We start from the raw sequence: 21,378 nt of genomic DNA on the forward strand, positions 1-21,378 counted from the left end.
GCCGTGGTCCTTGCCTGCTTATGGAGGGATGGAAGATGCTGGAGGGACAGCATCTACCTCCTAACTGTGGGTGCATCCTTGATGCAAGCAGCAAGGCAGCGTAGGGCTGTCAGTGCTGCTGAATTCAGGCCACTGGAAGATTGGGGGGAAAAGGCAGTTTTGTTTGGATGTGGCAGTTGATAAGATCACATCTGTCAGTGATCAGGAGTTGCAGACACTCTAATGAATGCGCTGCTCAGATGGTGCATTTGGGGACTGAGAATGCTGCAGTATTAGATGGGTGAGAGCTGGGGGAAAGTGATTTAACCATCAGGAAAAGACTACTATTTCATGTCTATCTCATTTACTTCATTTTTATCTCTGGGAGAAAAAAGGCTTCTCTGCAATTTCCCCCCCTCCTCCTTGTGACTGCAGAATCCACAATTAAATTAGGTGGAATTCTAAATATGAGGTGAAAAATGCAAACGAAAAGGATCATTTATTTTTTTCTTCCTCATCTTTGTGCTGGAAAATCTTAATCGAGGCAGTCTGCTGTATAATAGCAGTGCAGATGCATGTCATTGAAAGCAAGCCAATTTTGCTTCGATGGGAACAACAATTACCTACCTGGCAAATCTGGCTGCAGAGGAAGGCTGGGGGTTTATACATAAATAATGTTGCTGGTGACAGTGTGGCTGTGTGGGGACCAGTCTGATCCAGTGATTATCAGATGACTGAAAAACAGAAAACAGTTGGTTCATGCTGTATTTTGTGCACCAAACAGTACTGGCTGTTGAAAACACGTCTCATTTGGATATGAAGGGATGACTTTTTTAGAGCATTGTCACATCCAGCATGGTGTAATGTCTCCACACTTCTGGGCTGGGACCTGTTCTGTGGCTCGTCTCTTCCTAGGAAGTGATAAGAACATTGGGATGCCTCGTAATTATGCCTTCCTGGCTGTCAAACCCCTTGCTCCCAAAGGGTTAATTGTTCCTGTGACCAGGCTCTGGCAGCTCCCCCCTCCTCTGCCACAACACCCAGTCAAGGTCAGGCAGCATAAAAACAAAATCTGCCTTTAGATTTCTTTTGTTTAGGGATGCATTTTTCATGCACAGTTGTAAACATGTCTGCAGCTCTGGGTCATCAGAGCATGAACAGAGATGCCAAATGTTGTAGCTGCATCTGTTTCACCCTGACAGATCTGTGAGCCCCAGTGTCTGTGTCCGTGGGCTCTACTTCTGCAGAATGCACACAAACAGGCTTTGAGATAAAATCTGTGCCCCACCTGCCCTCTAGCAGAAAGCTATAGGATGCACTTGTTCATTTTTATGGTCCTTTCTTGGTTTACAAGGTGCATTGGCTAAAGTCACAGGGGTTGTGCACCAGCAGCTGTGGCTGCTTTTGTTTCCATGGTTCCCACAATTTAGAAAAGGGCAATGGAAGCTTCCGTATCAGCCACTATCTGTTTCCCAGAAGGGTCTAGAAACATTTCTTGCTTTTAAAAATGGGATAAACAGTACATGGCTTGTTGCCGTGGATTTGAGCAGAGGCTAGGTCAGTCTCTGCCTGAACTCCCTGGCTGGATGAAGAGGAGGGCAGTGTGGTGGCCAGCTCCCCTGAACTCTGCTCAGGCCTGAACCTGAGCCCAAGAGTTCCTGTTGAGGCTGGACAGGGCTGTCCCTTTGCCTGCTGCTGCCAGGTGCTGGCAGGCAGGAGGAGAGCAGGGTCACTGGTGCTGCCCCACTCACCTGCCTGGGCGGGTCAGTGCTTGTGGAACCAGCCCTGCCCTTGCTGCTGCTGGGGGAACAGTGGCTTTGCTTTCAAAGAAAGAAGCTTGTATCAAAATTACTTCAGTCAAAATGCTAAGAGGTTTTTTGTCTTCCCTCTCCTCCTGTCCTCTTTATATTTCCAGGCTGTCAAATGATAACAGTGCTACTAATTGTTAATGTTTCTGTCTGGCTAGAGCATCAAATAAGACAAAAAAGACTCAGCAATATTTGGACATTGGAAATATGTCAGAAGCCATTGCTGCTGCTGCTGCTGTCCAAAAAGCATGAAATGAGCAGATTACAGTTTTTTTAATCCTGCTGTTTACCCTTAGTATTTAGGATTTAATTTCTCTCTGCTTTGATTAAAAAGCCCAGAAGAATGGTCAGAAGCAAATACTGCTTCAGAACCTTTAGTCTCACTCAGTATCAAAATATTTTAAATGTCAAACCAACTCTCCTTTGGCAATCCTGTTTGTTTCTTTTTGCTTTTAGCAGCAGTTAAAAGGGCAGTAAAAGATAGTCTGAGAGTCTTTGTAGGAACAGGCATCTGCTTATCACCTCCTGGATGCAGGGAAAGACAAACAGCCACTGACAACAGCCCATAAAGGGGGATAAGGCAGCAGGCGATGCGCAAACAGCTGCTGACACTCCCAGTACACGATGAGCAAGGATAGAGTGTGCAAAGCAAAAACCCAGGAAGTGTCTGTGCAAGGGCACTGTGGGAGGGTAGGGTAGCTGCCATGGGGTCGTGGTCAGTATTTTCCATTGGTCATATGTTCTTTCTATAATCCCCACAGGAAACATGTGGCAGAGAGGCTTCATCTTCAGATGCACTGCCAGGGAGGTGTGGGGGGCTCTCTGCATGGGGGGCAGCTTTTCATCCCATCCCACCACTCCTGCTGACCTGAAAGATTTGTCTGCTCACCATAATCATTTCACATTCTGTAGGAGGTAATCTGGTTTGATAAAAAATTGAGAATTAAGTATTTTTTAGGTTGAAATGGTGTTGTAGGGCTGCACCAAAGCAGAGAAGTGGTGGACCTCTGAACAAGTGATGAGGTGGTCCCCACAAGTAGAACAAGCACCCTCATCTCAGGGAGAAGAGCCCACCAGAAATAAGCAGCAAGCATCCCTTGTCTAACTAGGAATATTGGCAGCTGCAGGCCTCCAGGAGAGACAACAGAGGCACAAATTAAACTGAACTGTGAGGGCAGCCAGAGTCAGTGAGGCTTACCAGTGCTGGGAGAGGTCAGGGGAATGCAGCTCCATCACATCTGACTGGGTATTGGTGAGGAATGGGACAGGATGCAGTTTAGAGCCTGTGAAACAACTGGGGAGGCTCAGAGAGCCATTTCATGCATGTCTGAGAATATGCACCCTGTGTGCTTCAGCTGCCCAGAGGAACTCAGTAGGAAGCTGCAAGGAAGAGATTCACACACATATACCCATGGAGCTTGCCCCAGTGCTGTTACAGGGGCCCAGATCTGTGCTGTCAAAGCCCCAGGTGATGTTCTCAGTACTGCTGCATCTCTTCATGCCAGGCCTTGTAACCTAGCAGCAGTGCTGCACTGCACTGTGGGGGTTATGGGGGGGTTGTCTGGGAAATGCTCTTCCAGCCTGGGCTGTTTGGGAGACACTCATGGTGGTCCCTGTCTGGTAGATCAGCAACTGCACTCTGGAAAGCAGAAGGACTCTGAAACAAAGGAGAGTTGACCAAAGGGCCAGAGAAACACAAAACCAAAGGGAAAGTGGAGCTTTCCTCTGCTGCAAGGTTAATGCTAGAAGGCTCTCTGTGGGGAGGCTGAGAACTGCTGTGGGGAATGAGAAACCTTGCTCACTTAAATGTGCCAGGAAAAGCCTCTGTGCTTGTGCTAGGCTCACTGTACTGGCTTCTGCTCTGTCTGTTCAGGAACTGCTTTTGTTCCCAAGCACTTTTTTCCCCAAACTTTCTTCCAGCCAAGATGCAACAAATGGGAAAGGTTACACCAAGATAAGTGATTTATGGCATCAGAGAAGTAGTCTTATAAGCTTGTGCACAACAGCAGCAGCCAGCAGTAGATAAATGGAAGACCTTGGCATCAAACATGGAGGTGAAGGACAATCTGATTGGCACTGATTGCCATCCTGGGTGATGTGCCTGCCTCCTCTGTTCCCAGCACTGGTACTCATCCCAGTTTTTGGAGAGCTAACCAAAACCTGACCACTCCTGCAGGTTTTGAGCATGTTGGCTCTGCCAGCTTATTCATGGGGTGGTTGGATGAGCAGCAGCACAGGAAGGGTGGGACATGACTGTTGAAATTCTGGTGGGAGATAGCAGCCTTGGTGAGACTGGCTCACCTGCAACAGCAGATGACCAAAAAGCTCTTTTTTTGAGCATAAATAGCCCACTGCCATCCTAAAAGGCTGCGAGCAGTAAGTACAGCCACAATTCCTCAAAGATGTTACACTGGTTTCTCAGGCAACAGTATGCCAAAGAGAGGTTACAGAAAGTACCAGAAGTTGTAAATTTAAACCAATATATGTAGCTGCTGAGGTTCCTGTTGTTTCCTGTAGAGTCAGAGCTGTTGAAAATATTGCAGAACCAGGTCAAAGAGAGGCTTAGCTACACCACTGTCAAATGCCAGAATAAACCTGGGTTATGAAAGGGATTGAGGTTACAGGAGCTCTAATAACTTGACAAATTCATCAGTTAAACTCCAAGATACTTGGCGAGAAAATGTAGTCTCACATCCCACGTACAGTGGATTTTGAGGGTTGACTGTGTGCTAGTATTCTTACTTTCTAAATGAATGTTTTCTAAAAAATACAAACTTGAGATAAGAGAGGGTTCTCTAACTCCTTAGGTTTTATATAATACCTTGTTAAGTGCCTGAGATGTGGTCTCCAAAAGGCTTGACTGCATGCTAAGGAGGACAGGGGCTTGAATCTCAGTCCTCCTACTCAAGCAGCACCACTGGCAATTTGAACTCACTGTGCTGAGCTGTTCACAAACAGGCAGCTGTTGTGAGAGTTTAAGTGCACCTTGAACCTTTCTTTCTCCAAAAACAAAAAGTGGGCTGAGACATCTCACAGGCTGGATATGACTCATGAATTTGATAGTCTTAGGTGGTTTGTCTCTTGCAGCGCTGGATCACCTTTCCTGTCTCTCTGGTTTAGAAGTTGCAAGGTTCTGATGTAAAGTTATGAATACAGTGATGGTCTCCCAGGCAGCTGTGTCCATACAGCTTCTGCAATGGGGAAGAAATCTGAAGGTACATGAAGGGAACATTACATGCTTTTCTTCAGCTTGTCAAATTTTTTGGTCCTCACCATTAGCTAAAAGCATGACCTATAATTAGTGGAGGAGTCTGTGAATGACCAAAGATGACAAAAGATCTTTCAGATTTAAAACAAAAATCATAGAATAGTTTGGATTTGAAGGGACCAGCACCCTCCTCAGAGCAGGACCAATCTCCTAGTTAGAGCCAGTAATAGATAAAGCTCAATCAATCTGCATATTTGCAGAATGGTGTGAGATCAAAACAAGCTTCAGCTTTGACCAGTGTAATTTACAGAACCAGAAATAGGGAAAGATCTTTATGACCAAGGACGCCTGAAAGATTATTAGAGTCCCTTTGGGCTGTGTGACCCAGATAGGAATTGCAGTACATGCAGTGAAGACTCTGTCATATTATTTGAACTGGGGTAGAAGCAGTAGTGTTTCATGTAGTTTGGGGATATTTAATGGGTATGCCTAGCAAAAAGAATTATTCACAGAAGAATCTAAGCCATCTTTTTTTCATCTGAGCCAAAATGTCCTGCTTGATCCCTGAAGCACCTGTCTGCTTCAGGGAAGCAAGAAAAGATCTGTGAAGTGCTGTGAGAAAAGCATGTGGAATAGAGAGGGACAGAGTATTCCAGATTCTCTAGATTAATGGATTTCTTTCCCTTTTGGTGAAAATCACTTTGTTGTAACATCACCATTTAGACCCTTTCATATGAAGGTCACTGTATATAATATAAAATTAAAGTATCTTAAAAATGACAATATGTTCCCTATTGAAAAGGATAAGATGCTATATTAACCAAATAAGCTGGACAGCTACAGAAGGAAACTTGCTACCCACAATCTGGTGGAGCTCAGTGAAAAATTGTCTGATTTTGATGTGTTTGGTCAAGGTGAAACTCTGAGATTTAAGATGCCTGGAAGCTGGGAGTGGAACACAAGCCATATTCTGCCTAGACCAGAAATGTGCCGTTGCTTCACAGAATTAGATGGAAAGTATTTTAGAACTTCTTAGGGCTCTCAAAAAATTCATTTGGAAATGGTATCTTGGAGGTGTTGTGATCAGTACAGAAGAAAGGAAATTCTTGTGAAACTACATGGCAGTGATATAAAATTAAAGTATGATATTACTGACCTCCATTGAGAAATAGAGTGGCTGGGAAGGTCTTCCTCCATGCATGCTTTGAGAGAGGTGCTGAGCAGACCCTTAAAATGTGCTAGATCATGTTTCAGCCTAGAGCAGGAGCCTAAGGTGAAAATGACACTAAGTCAGTGAGCTTGTCAGAGAAAATACATAGCTATACTGGGGGCTTTCCACATTTGTATAGCCCTTAGGTAGCTCTTTTAAAGGTTTGATTGAGTAGGGAAGCAGGATGAGAGAGGGTAAGAAGGAACTCTAGAAGAAAGTGCCTTGTCCTCAAAATGTCTGTATCCTAGAAAGCCATGAGGAGGTTTTGAAGATGGTCAGTGGAAAGATTATCCATCCCCTTTACCTCTCCTGTTTACCATGCCACTCATTAGCCCAGTGATTTTGCAATTTGCAGTGATGATATGATTTCATGTATGTCATCACTTGAGCAAATGCCAGCTTTCCTGTTACCACTAGGAGCTAGTCTTGAAAAGCTGTTGTGCATTTGGATTTCCTGTGGCACTCTCTTGAGTGTGGAAGTACCCATATGATAGTACATGAAGAAGTTTTAAAAAGGATATAGTCTTGATGTTGATGAGTTGTGATTGTGCAAGTGCAGCAAAAGGAAAATGTACTCAATTACATATTTCAAAAGTTCCTGGATGGGAGTAGAAAAAGGAGACCAGATATTTTTTGTACTTCGTGTGCTAGCTGCGTTTTTACCGTGAAGTAAGGGATTCTGTGATGAGGACACCACTAGAAAGCAAGTTCTGAGAGGAAGGGCATCTATTACAACTCCAGGGAGGTCAGAAAATTGCAGCAGACTCCACTTGTAAGACCTCTGCTATAAGAGAAGGAAAAACTGCTGTAAGAAGGTACCATCCCAGGCAGAACCTCAATTATATAAATCACTGGCTTGCAGATATCTAACAAGAGTCACATTGATTCTGAACTGACTTAGCACAATAAAAATAGTGCTGGTCACAAAAGAAAAAAAGCATCCTGATAAGAAATACTGAAAGATGCTAAAAAGATACATTTAGCATTTACTGAAAGAGCTGAATGTGGAAAATATTGGCACCACTAACCTTTTTTCCTGTCAGCTGCACTCATTACTGTCATTAGTAAGGGATCTAGGACTGTTGCAGTGGCAACAGTAAATTGTGCCGCTGTATTTTCATCGGGGTAGGTAATCATGAGTCATTCAAACCATCTGCTAATAAAACACTCTCAGACTGCTTAGGTTATCAGAGAGAATACAGTAGCTGAGAAATGTCAAATTAGCTGGCAAGGAAGCAAGGCAAATTTTGTGTGAAGATCCCATGTGCTTGTCATCCACAGAGACATGAGGCCAGGCAGTCCGTCTGTTTTATAGGCTGTGGGTGGACACAAAGGTCTGCTAAGGGTTAAGTGAGCTGGAGAAAGCATTCCTCTGACTCTGGAACATGTATCAGCCTGGCTATTCTCTGCATCCTCTGCTGCTTGCATGGCCTGCAGTGAGAACTCCAGATAAGCTGTACAGAGCAAAGAGGGTGATAATCAGGCTGCCTGTGTGATTGGATGGAGAAGAGCTCCAAATGATGGAAGTGAGCAGACAGATAAAAAGCAGCAAGATCTGAACTGTAAGCATCACAATCAGGAGTGGAAGTTCGTCTAGGAATCCACCCAAGTGTGAGAGGCCTGATGCACAAACCTCGCACAGGAGGATAGTGTCCTTGGTCACAGGACAGAACAGCAGCTCTGTGCCATTACAAACAGGAGCAGATTCTTCTGCTGACCTGCTGGAGATGTCTCTTTGAGACTTTAGAATGTTCCAACAGCACAAGGAGATAGCAGTGGGATGAAGGATTTCTCAAGAGTATTTAATAAGACATACTACATCACCTTTAGTACCACTTGCAATTACCACATCCTAGTGGGACTAGGGTGTGTTTTCCCAGCCCATAGGGATACGGCAGCTAGGATAACAAAGAGATTAAGTGGCCTGCTCAGGATAAAGCACTAGTGGTCTGTCCCCACAGAGAATGGGCATTCAAAGGCCTTTGCAGAGGGCCTTTTCTAAACTTACCTTTATAGGTGTGAATATTTTCGCAGCTGGGGTTCTTGCTGTGTTAGGTTACACGTGCACAAGCAGGGAGGTGGCACTGCTGTGGGCATTATGCATCACAGTGACCGTCTGGATGCAGAGAGACATTCATTTGGTTGCTCTGGGGCATTGCATGTATGCTAATGGCTTAGAGTCTCTGTGGGGCTTGGCTGCCTGTCAGAGAGGAATGAAGCTGTAGATTTCAAACCAGTGCTCTGTACTGCAGCAGTTTGGTGAACTACGTGCCTGGCATTTAGTTACGTTCTGTCTTGTTTGTGCGTCTATAGTGACATTCAATTAATTCTTCCATAAAATACAGATAAATATTCACACAGAATTATACAAAGAGACAAAAAAGGGGCTTATTTTTGAACTTGCCATCCTTAATAGTATCCCCTTAAACAGAGAGGCTCCCCTGAGGGAACAAAGCAATATGACTCTCTAATGTGGAACGTCAGTGCAGCGCCGTCACTGTCGGATGAGGCGCTGCAGGCAGCAGCTGCTGTCTGCAGGCTGGCAGCAAATATGGGTGTCTGCATTTTCAGCTATTCTCCCCTAGGCCACGGCTTTGTATGTGCTCCTGGTTTGGTTTGGTTTACAAAGGAAGAAAGAAGCATCTTTATGTCATTGAACAATGGAACTGTGGACAAAGGAGTTAAAAGGAATCTGCCAGTTTTTGTTTATGTAGGTAATATGTGTGTGTACATTTATTTATCTATTTATTTACTTATTTTACTTTGACAGCTGTTGTTAGTTAAAGCTACAACTGCCTTGTTTTTAACAGACTAGTTTAGCGAAATTAAAGCATTTTTTCCCAGTGAAGGAAAGCCTAAGGCTGTCTCACTATATAGCATATCATTGCTGATGAGAAGCTATAGTCTTCCTGCTTCTTGCCAGGGAGTTCAGTACCCTGGCAGGCAGTAAGTCTTGTTATCCTTGTATATCAGTATGCCAAAAGTTTAATAGAAAAGTGGACTCTCCTTTCATCTCCAGAAGCACTTCAGACATACTGACACAACAGGGGTGGGGGTGTCTCGGAGATGCCATGGGGAGCCTGCATTGCAGCTGACTTAGGTGTTTGCTGCCTGATGTACAAGGCAGGGAAGATCATACTGCCAAGCTGGCTTTCGGAAACTGGAATTTCATCTCTGAAGATCATCTGCTAGATGTAGCAAATTGCTTTCTAGGGATTTTGGTTGGTTGTTTTTTGATCGGTTTTTTCTTTTTTAATTGGCTAAAATCTGGCCATTAGTCCTGTCTTTATTTCTGAAGTTCAGTCTGAAAATACCTTTCAAAGGAAAAGATGCACAGCTATTTCAGCAGTTAAATTCTAAAACTGAATCACAGTTTTCTGGCTGTCCTTTTGCTTTCTAACATCCAAACTCACAGAAATAGTCCAATTAAATAATTTTGAAGAAGAAAATGAGAACATCCAATCAAATAATAACTAAAGTTATCAGTGATTATAGCCAGAATGAAATCTAATCAAAATAAACTTTTTAACGGTAATCTAAGACTAATATTAATCTATAAATGATTGATGAATGAGATAATCATGATAGGACAAGGACATGACAGGTGCATTCTTTGTCCCTTTGTATTCAGAACTAGTGAGGCCACACCTGGTGTCCTCTGTTCAGTTCTGGTCCCCTCAAAAAGCACCCCTTTCAGGTGCTGGAGCTTGTCCAGAGAAGGGCAGTGAAACTGGTGGAAAGTTGGGAGCAAAAGTCATGTAAGGAGCAACTGAGGGAGCTGGGGTTGTTTAGCCTGGAGCAAGGAGGCTTAGGGCAGACCTTATCCCTCTACAACTGCCTGAAAGGAGGCTGTTGTTAGTGGAGGTTGGCTTCTTCTCCAAGGCAACCAGTGACAGGATAAGAGAAAATGGTCTCAAGCCTGGGCCAGGGGAGCTTCAAATTGGACATCAGGGAGAATTTCTTCATGGGAAGCACTGGAATGGGCTGTCCATGGAGATGGTGGAGTCACCATGCCTGAACTGGTTCAAGAAATGGCTGGACATGGCACTTCGTTAATTTTATTGGGTTAATTTTATAAGGTAGAAATCAAGTGGACAAATGTTGGACTCAATGATCTTGGAAGTCTTTTCAAACCTAAATGATTCTGTGAAGAAATATTTTAAATATTATAAAAATGACCTTATTTTCCAACATTTTGTTTGCTTTCACTCTTTGCAAGAAGAATAGAGAGCTGGGTAGTAGTGGTAACTTCCTTTGTTCTTCATAAAGTTGCTTTTTCCAGGGCCTTATAAATGAGTCCAAGGTAAAGAACAGCCTTCATGGACTCATGTTTTATCTTTGAAAATTATTTCAAACCAGCTAGTAGGACACTAATGTGCAAAAAATGTCCAGAACAGCAGTTGTTGCACTGCAGTTGAGTTTTGTGTGTTGGTCATTTGCAGCTAGTCATCTTTTCTTTGGGGACAGCATATCAAGGTGGGTTTGAGCAATGAGCAAATTGTACTAAATGGGTATTGAAAATCTTTGTGCTGGGTTCTTAAGAGTTTAGACTGATTCATGAGATCAATCTTTTCTGTGATTGCTATTCTCAAAACTAGTACATTATCTCTTTGTCTTGATGTGTTCTTACTTAGGTTTAAATAAAAGTGTGTCTTTTTAAAAGAAGTTTAATTAAGATCGTGTAAAAACTCTACAGATTCTCAATTAGGACTAGACTGAGTTAAAAGGGTGTGTGTGGGTTTAAGGTTAATTGAAGTAAACTTCCTTAGCTAAAATAAGAAAGTACTTATGAACTACTGTACAAGAATATACATACTGCATCAAAACATGCATACAGGCAGGTCAATTGTCTTGTAGTAATACTAGAGTAAAAATGACAGTGTGTTTTATTGTTTTTGTTTATAACACCTTCCATGAGACTCCTTGTAGTTTTCAGAAATTCAAGATGAAATATCACCTTGTTTCTTGTGCTCTCAGGTTTCTTGACAAGCAGAATGACCTCTGATAAAGGGTTTGAAGTTCGCATCTGCCAAAGATGGACTGCAGTTTCTAACCATAACAAATGAATAGCTTTGTTTTCTTTCACCTTGCTGCTTTGCAGTCAGCCCTTTGGTGCTATTTCTGCAGAGATAATCATACATGGATTTGGAGGATGCCAAGAAAACAGGTACTAGGAACTTAATTGCCCATCCCATGGATAGGGCCATCCTTCCCTTTGGTGCTTGCTGGTGGGAAGTCCTGGAGACATCTCTCTTGATCCATAGTGGCAGAGCATCAACAATTCTGAGAACATGAGGTGAGAAGGGCTGCCTTTTTGAGGATTTTATCTGTAGTAGTCAGCACTTAAACCATTGTCCAAGGTAGTATAAAAGTAACTCTTTATACTGAACAGCCTACTGTTCGTGTACTCTTCGGGAGCTAAATACTAAACTTGAGCTAGTTTTAAAACAGGAGATTCTGACAAAAACAGGAACTGAGCACAAAATACATTTTGCAAGCTGTTGCAAAATCAGTCACAGGTGGCTGATCTAGGGAGACTGAAATAAACTGAAAAGAGTGGTTGGAAAGCTGAAGAAAGAGGTCAGATCATCAGTTTTCTTAAATAACAAGAAAATTGAGGTGTGATGAGCTAGAAGATCTGCAACACAGAAGATCCTGGAATAGTAAATTCTTGAATTGTGGATGATTTGGCAAGTGTAAGAGCTAAAATCTCATATGGCAGATAGATATGTGTGCTGTATATGTGTAAGAGAGGGGGAGTGTAAGTGTATATGTGTAAGAAAGGGAGAGCGAGGGGGGCAGATATGAATAGTTTTGATGGTGGCTTTCTTAATCCCTCCCATCCTTCTTTAAAGAGTGCTGCCATTCCCATGAAGAAACCAAGAGAAATCCTTAAAATGAAAAACAGAAATGGTTGAAAATGCTATTCAAGTGATTTTAGTAAACGAGGCCATTTTAGAAATTAAAACCAAGGCATCAGTCTCCCTTTATTCCAGTATCTAGCTGAGAAGGTGGGTGGCAGATGATTTACCTTACTAAATGATATCACACTGTTCTTAACTGCCATAGGAACAAGAATTCATCATATCCATAGAGCCCTGCTCCTGCTTGGGGTGGGAAGAGAGGGCAGGGTCTCTAGGACTGGGGTGGTTCTGGAAGCTGCAATGATGCTCCAGGGTTGGAGGGGTGGACACAGCTCCTGTTTTATTTTCAAGTTTTTCAGAGTTTGGAGTGGAAGCAGGCCCTGTTTTCCTTCCCTGATAATGGCTGATGGTTTCCTCTGTGATTTTCTCTAGGTCTGTCAGTCTTGACTGTGGTCTGTTTTACTGAAAGTACCAATTAAGTGGCTGAGCATTTGCTCTGCTTCCCAGATGGTTCCCTCTCCAGCAGGGGAAGCAAACTGTGCTGTAGGAGAGCGGGCACAGCCAGGCTGTGATGTTGCTCCCGTGTCGCTCAGGCTGCAGCTTGGAGCTGCGTTAGCAGTGGGATGTGCATTAACAGCAGAGTGAGCAGGAGAGGGCAGAACTGGGGCCAGGTGGGAGCTGGGGACAAGAGAAACCACCTGATGCTGTTCTGTGGGAGCCTTGCTTGTTCCTAATCCCGCTGGCTGTTCAGCCTTGATGGCAGCAGTAAGCCTGGGTACCAGCAGTGCCTTCCCATGGGCTGCTATGCTACATTCAGCTGCTGTGAAAATGAGGAATTTCCATTTTTTCCTTTCTCTAATGAACACATGAGATGCATTAATGCCCTATGTAGTGATGCCTCCCCTCATTTTAGCTCCCATCTATGGTAAGATCCCTTTCAGTTCCTTCTCTTCCTTTAGGTCTAGCACCTTGTAGTTCAGGGAAAATAACTGAAAGTATCTGCTTATTGACAAGATCTCCTGCAGCTTCCAGCTGCAGAACTGGCATTTTTTATTCAGAACTTGGATTTCTGAGCACAGGCTTATTCCCCCATACAGCATCACTGGTATGGTCCCCAGAGATTTTCCTACTGCATAGAAAAAATTTACTCTGCAAAATCTCTTTATTTTCAGAATGTGTATTATGAACTTGCTGAAGAGCTACCTCAATTTTCCTCCCTATTTTTCAGAACACAATAGGTGACAGTGGAGAAAATGACCAAGCATGCCATGTTTCACGTGCTGTAGGATCACTTCGAACATTTGGTGTTTCAGGTCTTCCTGGGCATTTAGTCTTTACAGTCCTCAGCTCAGGTCAGCTGTACAAAACACAATGCTCTCCTTTCTACTACAGCCCATATAGCATGCCAGAGAGGTTGCCTGAGCATAAAAGGGTGCCCTAAATAAATTCAGTAAATCTATAAAAACATATTTATCAGTTTCTGGTGGACAGATTTGGTGTGAAGAGCATCATTTGCTACAGAGAGGGCTTAGCTAGGTGTCTGGCATGAATGAGTCAAAGTGTCTGAAGTATAGGTAGCCAGAAGATGGTATGTATTTTCAATTAACAGAAAGGCATTGAGTATTTTGAAAGTAGATACAAATCCCCTCTGAAGCTAAAAGGCTTAAATCTTTTTTGGTACAATACCTGAAGTGGTAGGAAAGATAAGACCTAAACAAGCCTATCCTCTCAGTAATGGGAAGCAGACAGACATGTACAGAAAATAGTTACTGTTATCTGTGACATGGCTTTCAGTTATTTGGCATGGAGCAGTCTATCATATTTTTGTCCCATACCCGTCACTTATTTATTTGCTGCTCATGACTGACTCCCAGCACTGCATGTGATTTGGCTGATCAGGCTCAATCTGATGCACACTGTATCTCAGACACCAGAGTTACTCATTTTGTCTACTACAAACACATCTGACTGGTCTTCAAGCTCCATGCTATGGCCACTCTGGTTTGTGCACTTAGAGTTCGTGACATTTTCTAGGAAATTCATGAGTTATTTTGTTAAGCACCTCATTTTGACTTTTCATCAAGTCTTGTTAGGTGGTTAAGTTTTCTGCTAGGTGGGATTTTCTGATCTCTGAGTGGACTGACAACAGCCATCTTTAATGGCTAAGGAGAGAAATTGGTTCTTCAGCTACAGCTTCACAGCCAGAAGCACTTTCACCCCAATAAATCTCTGCACAACATAAAGTTGCTTCCAATTCCAGTCACTAATTTCATCTGCTTCAAACAAGATTTGAAAGTTGCTTAGCAGCAAGTGCCTGTGGTAAGTGGAAGGTACCTGCCATGCCTGCAAAGTAGCACTTGCTTAAAAGCAATACAGAATTTTATGTTGTAGTTATTTATACCCCTAGTTTTGTGTTCTCTGATTGTTGTTGTGGTAGTTACTTGATGAAAGAATAGAAGCACATGTATGTGCTAATACTGTATGTCGTTAACATTTTACACATGCATACAATGGGGATTTTTTATAGCTAGTATGTAATAAAGAAGCTTTTACATTACATCCTCTTTCAGGGAAGAGGCTTGTTCTCAGTTGTGGGTTTGTGGGTTTCTTTTGTCAGTTTTCGTTGTTGGTATATAAAGAGAGGAACTGAGTCAAAGCTGTGAAACATGAATTTGGAACTGAAAACAGTGACTTTAAATGCAATAATTTCCCAAGCAAAGACATTTTAGTCATATTTCAATCAAATTTAGTTCTGATCAGCCAGTGGATATTTTCATTGCTGAATCCTACTTTGATTCTTAGAATAATTTCATTTTCAGATTGCAGGAAAACAGTGATTTTGTCATTAATTCGATCCTATTATTTGAAGTAAAACAAGCAAACAGAAATAATCAGTTTCAGAATTGGCTGATTGTTTTAAATTATTACTTTTAAGCAATTCTTTTTCATTCATCAATATTTTAGCTGGGCATTAAGGTAATATATCTTGGTAAAATACCGTGTTAAATACCTTGGTTGCAGTGCTATTTGTACACTTAGTTTATAATTTTTATCATAGCTTAAATGTTACTCTGTCACCATTAGGCAGGATCCTGGATGGCAGAGAGCTGAGCCAGGGAAAAAGGTGTGTCTTCTGAATAAAGGTAGTCAGGTGCTTCCTGAAAAGCCAACAATCAGATAATCATTCAGATAGTTGCCTTCTCCTGTGGGCTGGGAGTGCTGAGTTTAACCAACCACATTTATCCTTGAAATAATGTTGTGGGTGTCAGTCACCCAGGCTGGGGTCATTCTGTCCCACGTACGTGGATGACCTAGGCTTGTTGTGTTCCTGCACTATCCTTCTCCAGCAGCAGGATGCCCTGGGACAGGGACTGGACTGCCTGGATCTTGAAGTGTTGTCTTTTTGAGTCTTCTGTCGTTTGTCTTAATCATGACTTTCTTCAGACTTGAGCATTGTGTTTACAAGATGATTCCCTTGGGTGAGTGTCTCCAGTATGTGCCTCTCAGAAGGAATACTACACCTTTAGTCTTTGCAGATTATTTCAGATGTGCTCCCAAATGTACGTACCTTGTGTATTTGTACTTCTATACAGGTGCTTTCAAATAGCAATGCTAACTCATTTTTTATTTGTGGGTGGTGACATGGTTAAAGAATGCAAGAAATAAAACGGTCATTTGGGGCTCAGATCAGTTGCCTAAATGAGGCAAATAGAGCCATTTCAGATGCCCTGTCACATATTTCACCTGGCCACCAGCTCTTAGTCCCTGGGGTATTTGTGTGTGCTTTGTGTCAGTGTGTCAGCTACCCTGTGCATCTCAAGCAGCTTTGGATGCACCTGCTTAGACAACCAAATCGAGCTCTTTTTGTCACAGAGAGTTGTCATTTTTGTATTCTAAAGAGATCCAGCTGTGTTAAGTGATGTGGGAATCTCAGATTCCTGAGTAAGTGCAGGTTTTTGGGGGTCATTTGTTTGCATTTTGTTTTGAGCAGCAGAAAGTGAAAATCACAGTGATGGTGACAAACTTGGACTCTGGCAAGGCGTGCATGTCAACTGTTGCCGTGATTAACACCGGCTGCTCAGCAGCCCAGGCTCAGGGCTTGTGGAACATGCTGTACTCAAATAATCTGGCTTAGAAATGCCCTCCACTTGCCATTTGCAAGCAAGGACAGACAGAAGACAAACATTTCTTCCCCTAAATATGGAGCTTGTTACAGCTTAGTTGCTTGGCAATCCACTTGACTGTAAAATAAGCAGACTATTAAGCAATGCTACTGGTTTCCTTCCTTGTATGGCTTTGCAGGATGTTCTGTGATCTTTGTGCTGTTACAGCCTTTGCAGCCATCTGTTTAACTGCAGTGGGGATAACCGACTGCTGCTGTGGCTCTGCCTTTGAGAAGAGAAGCTCACTGTGTTTTCAGGTGTTTCTCCTGTTGGTTTTTTCTCTACATGACACTGCATTTCTATTCCCTTTCTTCTTCTAAGCTTATTTTCAACATGTTGCTGCTATCTATAATTACACTTGGCACTGGGAGAGAGACACTGAGTGAAGCGAGTGCCTCTGCCTTCCCTGTAGATTTTCATGTATTAATATAAAGATACATCTGGATACCTTCATCATTTATTTCCCTTGGACCAGAAAAAAATTATTCTTTCTCAACCCTCTATTGACTAATTAGTAATTCTAAGTCCTTCCTTGTTGGGGAAAAATTGAACTAGCTGCTGTCACAACATACATCCATTTCCATATCAGATTATATTTTTATAGCATGAATTTAAATTTATTTCTCTCCAAAGGTTCTTATCCTTTAATTTTGTTGTGTGTCCACGGTGCTGGTGCAAAACAGTGTTCTTGTTAGAAATTATTTCTGTGAAAATAATGCTGAACAGATTTCAAGAAGGTGGCATGATGTGTGAGAAAGGGTAATATATTATTCTAAAGTGTAAGAAAATGTTAGAAACTACACAGCTATGCATTAAAAATCTACAATATATATAAAAAGCTAAAAATCTTTAGGCAACAGGGTGACTGGCTTATTTCCAGCACTGTGGGAATTTTGATTGCAAAATTCTGCACTATGAGAGAGATCCAGAAAAGGCAGAAATACAGAGAGCAGTAGTCAATCAAGCAAATTATTATTCTTTAACAGCTATTTCATTAGTAAAGATTCTTGTGAAGTATATTAACACCAAATGAAATGAACTGAGCAGGTGTGCAAAATAAAGAAATTGTCTCTGATACAGATGGGTTTGTCTATCAGGCCTTTCTTTGCCTGGAAAAAGGGCCTAGATGATGCTTTCTTCTGTTTAATGTATATCAATGTTAACCATAGCCAAAGTGCAAGGGAAAAGGTATCCAAGAACTGTTCATTCTGCTGCAAACACTTACTGATAACTTACCCCTGCATAACTTACCACTGTTATGGTGACCACCTTCTGGGGGCAAAATTAGCAACATAGCCTTACTGGGATGTGAGTTTTTTGGAATTGTTAACCCTACCAGAGAAATGGCAGAAGCAGCAGATTGCTAGGGTGAAGCCCTAGTCCTGTTAGCATCAGTTGTAAAACTTCCCTGGCATCAAGATGAGCAGGTGGGTTTCCCCTGTGATTCCTGTCTGAGATCAAACACAGAATCAGTGTTCATCATTCCCTTCAAAAGTGTGAATTTATTGCCCACTGTTTAGCAATGCATTTTGAGATCTACAATGGGAAGGACACTAAAGTGTTAAGCAAAATTTATTAGAAGAGATAATATCCTTAGATCATATGTTACACCTGGAAGAAAACAAGTATGTTTCCAACCTGTGAGCCTTTCTGAAACAGAAGTCATGTCACTGGCTGCTGTTTCCTCTGAGTCATAGAGCCTTGCTTTTGGACATCAAGTTTTGGTATGTTTCATGTTGTGGCTGCAGAGATTTTATGATTGTGATGGCCTGAAGACAGACATGAGATTTAAAAAGACATTACAGTCACTTCACTAATTCTTTACCAGATGTCATTTTGTCCGTTCAGAGACTTGGATTTGTTTAGATTTTCCTGGATCTGTCCTTTTTATTTGGGCAAAATAACATACCAGATATTGAAATACAATGACAAAGTGCAAAGGTAAACATTCTTAGAAGGAGGAAAATGAGTATTTAGGCAAAACCTTGACGATTTTGGTTGGCAAGAGCTGCTGAGTTCTATTAATTTCTTTGCATACCTGCTTTTAGTCCTGTCTCATGATAGGCAAGCACCAGTCCATGTACTGCAGATGTAGGCAACATGCTCTGCATGCTGTCTTTTCATCAATATTTCATGTTCTATGATAATATGACTAAAAAAACCCAAAACCAACAAGTCAGCAACTGGGATGTTCTGGCCATTCCCTGCAGCTCTTCTTGCAATGTGCACAGTGACTTCATTAATAAAGCCTACTTTATTAGATATCCAAAAGGTACTCTTCTATTAGTTTTATATTAGAAAACACCATTATTATTCTGCAGTCTAGCAGCTGCACTTAATCCCACTTTAGAAAGTGGCTTCAGACCAGACTAGAAATCTGGATGAGCATAAAGAAAGGGAGAACCAGGGTTTTGGGGTGCACTTCTATCCCTTAAACTCTGATTATGTTCGTATGAAAAATGACATAATATTAGGCTATTTTTGCAGGATTAGAAAGAGTTTTAATTTCTGTTTAAGTGCTCTGAGCATTGAGACAAAAGATGCAAGTGCAGAAGACAGTGTTTATAAACTTTTTATAAAATCCTCATCAAAATTATGACTATCTTCATTTGTTACAGGCTTTTACAATGCTGTAACTTATAAATTGAAAGTAATATCTGTAATTGAAAGTAGTATCTGTATCAATACATACATATATATATCAATACAATGAAAGGCCAGAATATAGTAGTACATTACTGGAAACTTTCCTCCAGAAGAGATAACAGACAAACAGATTGGGCAAAAAAATTCCATCAGTAAGATAGGTTATCTTTCCCATTTAATATGAGGAGTTCTCAACACAGTATTTTCACTGGGAAGAAACATGTGCCTGTTAAGGCCTTATTTTAGGCTGACAATGTCCTTTTACTGTGAAACAAGACAGTAAATTATCCCGTTCTTTGTGGTTCAGAAAAAGAGATGTGAAAATACTGCTCAAGCCTATGAACCTAAAAAACCACTGAGTGACTGCACTCAATGACTGAGTGTCCTGTATTACTGGGTATGGAGCTGTCCTGAAGCTTTTGCTATTGGAGCAAACAGCTTTGGAGAAGTTCTTGAATTAAATAAACAATCAAAATCTCACTAAAGCCCTCAGTTTAAATAATAGTACAGGCAAATGGCTTGGTGCTACACACTAAGCTTTAGCTGCTGAGCTGCTGGTACTCTTAGTTAGAGATGGAAAGCTAAATCCCTGGGCTGGAAATCTGCTCCTTGGAGTCCATCTTAAGCATAGATTATTTGGAAAATTGCCTGGAGAATCTGTGGCTTAGCATCACATGAAAGTGGAGGAGGAAGAAGGAAAGCTTAAGAAAAAAAAATACAAGAAGTGAATTTTGGCTTTTCTAAGATATATTTTAACAAGTACTCTTTTGGCATTAGAAGGTGGGTTATAATTAACCCTACTGTGTCACTCTTTGAATTGTGAGTCAGAAATGAATCTACATGTGGTGCAGCACATGTGATTGATGAGATGAGCTCTGTCTGTGCAGTTGTGTTTGCCCTGAGTGCTGGACACTGACACCTGCAGCTGCATCTCTGGTCCAGGCAGCCCTCCCACGAAAGGTGCTGTGCCCAGTCTGTGGTCTGTGGCAGAGCAGCAGGGTCACACCTCAAGCCCCTGGCACTGAACTGGTTTTAACCTCTTTTAAGTTCTTTCTAGAGGAATGAGTGATGTGGCTCTCTGATCCCCTGATAGTGCAGTGGCTGATTCTGTTGGGATGGTGTAGGAATTGGCAGTACCTGGAGGATTTTAACACAAAATCTAGGGAGAGCAGGCAAAAATAAGGCATGTGGATTTTCTAACAGATAGACAGGAGTGAGGGCAAACAGAAGGCAAACTCTGATTTCAGCATCTATGGGGTTTAGGGGCCAGAGTCAGGGGTTTAGTAGCCCATTGCTATGAGACAGAGTTGGATCCCTCTCTACCACTCCTCCTGCTGCTCTGCTGCCCAGACAGCATCTCTCCTGCTAAAGGACCTCATCCAGGAAGGGCCTGCATTGCCCCTCACCTGGGCTTAGCTGGTAGTGTGGGGCAAGTCCTTCAATTACTGATATCAGCTTCTTGAGGGTCCCTTTCAAAGCGAGGTTCAGTTGTACAGAAGCTGCCCTACCTCAGATCAAAAGAAGCTGCTGCTGCTGCATCCCCAGGTTATCCCCATGAATTAGCATCCCTCCAGGAATCCCACTGCCTTCACCCCACCAGGCAATACAAAAATCAATTACAGACTGTTCTTGCAATAGAGCCTTGGCAGTGATGGTTTCTTTTCTTTAAAAGGGTTATTTTCCTTCAAGGTTAAAGGAAATTTTTATTCTTCCTTTAAATAAAATAAATATCTGTATTTACTGATTATATCCCTTTGTCCTTAAATTCTGTTCATCAACCACTTCTTTGTAGTTTCGTCCCAGCCTTTTTAGCTGAACTACAGGGATATCTGATCTCAGGGAAATCTTTAAGAAATAATTTACTGGGAAATTGTTCCGTGTCAGTGGGAACTTTAGTTGACTAGAGTTTTGCTCATCAGCATTCATTATACATTTGGCCCATCATTGTTTACTATACAATTAGATTTTAGAAGTGGCAACTGCTGCTTAACTCTTCAGAAATGGGTGCTGTTATCTATTCATGTTAGAAAAGACACAAACAGGTGTTTTGCACTCTGGCTCCTTCTCCTTTTGAGACTCTCTCCAGTGCATTGGGATGGGAGGGGAGGGGAAAGAGGAGGGGATAAATCTACTGTGCTATGTTTGAATGACGTTGCAAATTGAAACTAAATTGAGCTAAATGATAGAATGAATAATTTGCAAGTCCAAAAGGAAGGAACTGCCGTGGACATAAGGAAGTGGATGCACATAACAGAAGTGGAGGCGAGAAGAGGCTTTTAAACTACTGCAGTGTGGAAGAATGTAAAAATGGCCTTGTGAACTGGACACTGGTGTGCTGGGGAAATTAACTTCAGGTGTGCCCTGAAGAGGTGGAGGAGCAAATCACTCAGTGCAAATAACTTTTAACCCATGCGACCATTTCAGGTAAGCTGACCTACAGACAGCACTTTGGTCCCACTCATGCTGGCCTCAAGCAAAAGATCTTAATATGCCCATCTGC

General features: G+C 42.1%; 1 protein-coding gene across 2 annotated transcripts in view; it reads left to right on the forward strand.

The window, feature by feature from the left end:
• ST7 (suppression of tumorigenicity 7) overlaps positions 1-21,378 on the forward strand; it is a 136,161-nt gene that overhangs the window by 40,747 nt on the left and 74,036 nt on the right. The window lies entirely within an intron of this gene.

The sequence above is a fragment of the Agelaius tricolor genome, unplaced genomic scaffold (assembly GCF_023055355.1).
Source record: "Agelaius tricolor isolate 1412-34295 unplaced genomic scaffold, bAgeTri1.0.p SCAF_3, whole genome shotgun sequence".
NCBI classification, from domain to species: Eukaryota; Metazoa; Chordata; class Aves; order Passeriformes; family Icteridae; genus Agelaius; species Agelaius tricolor.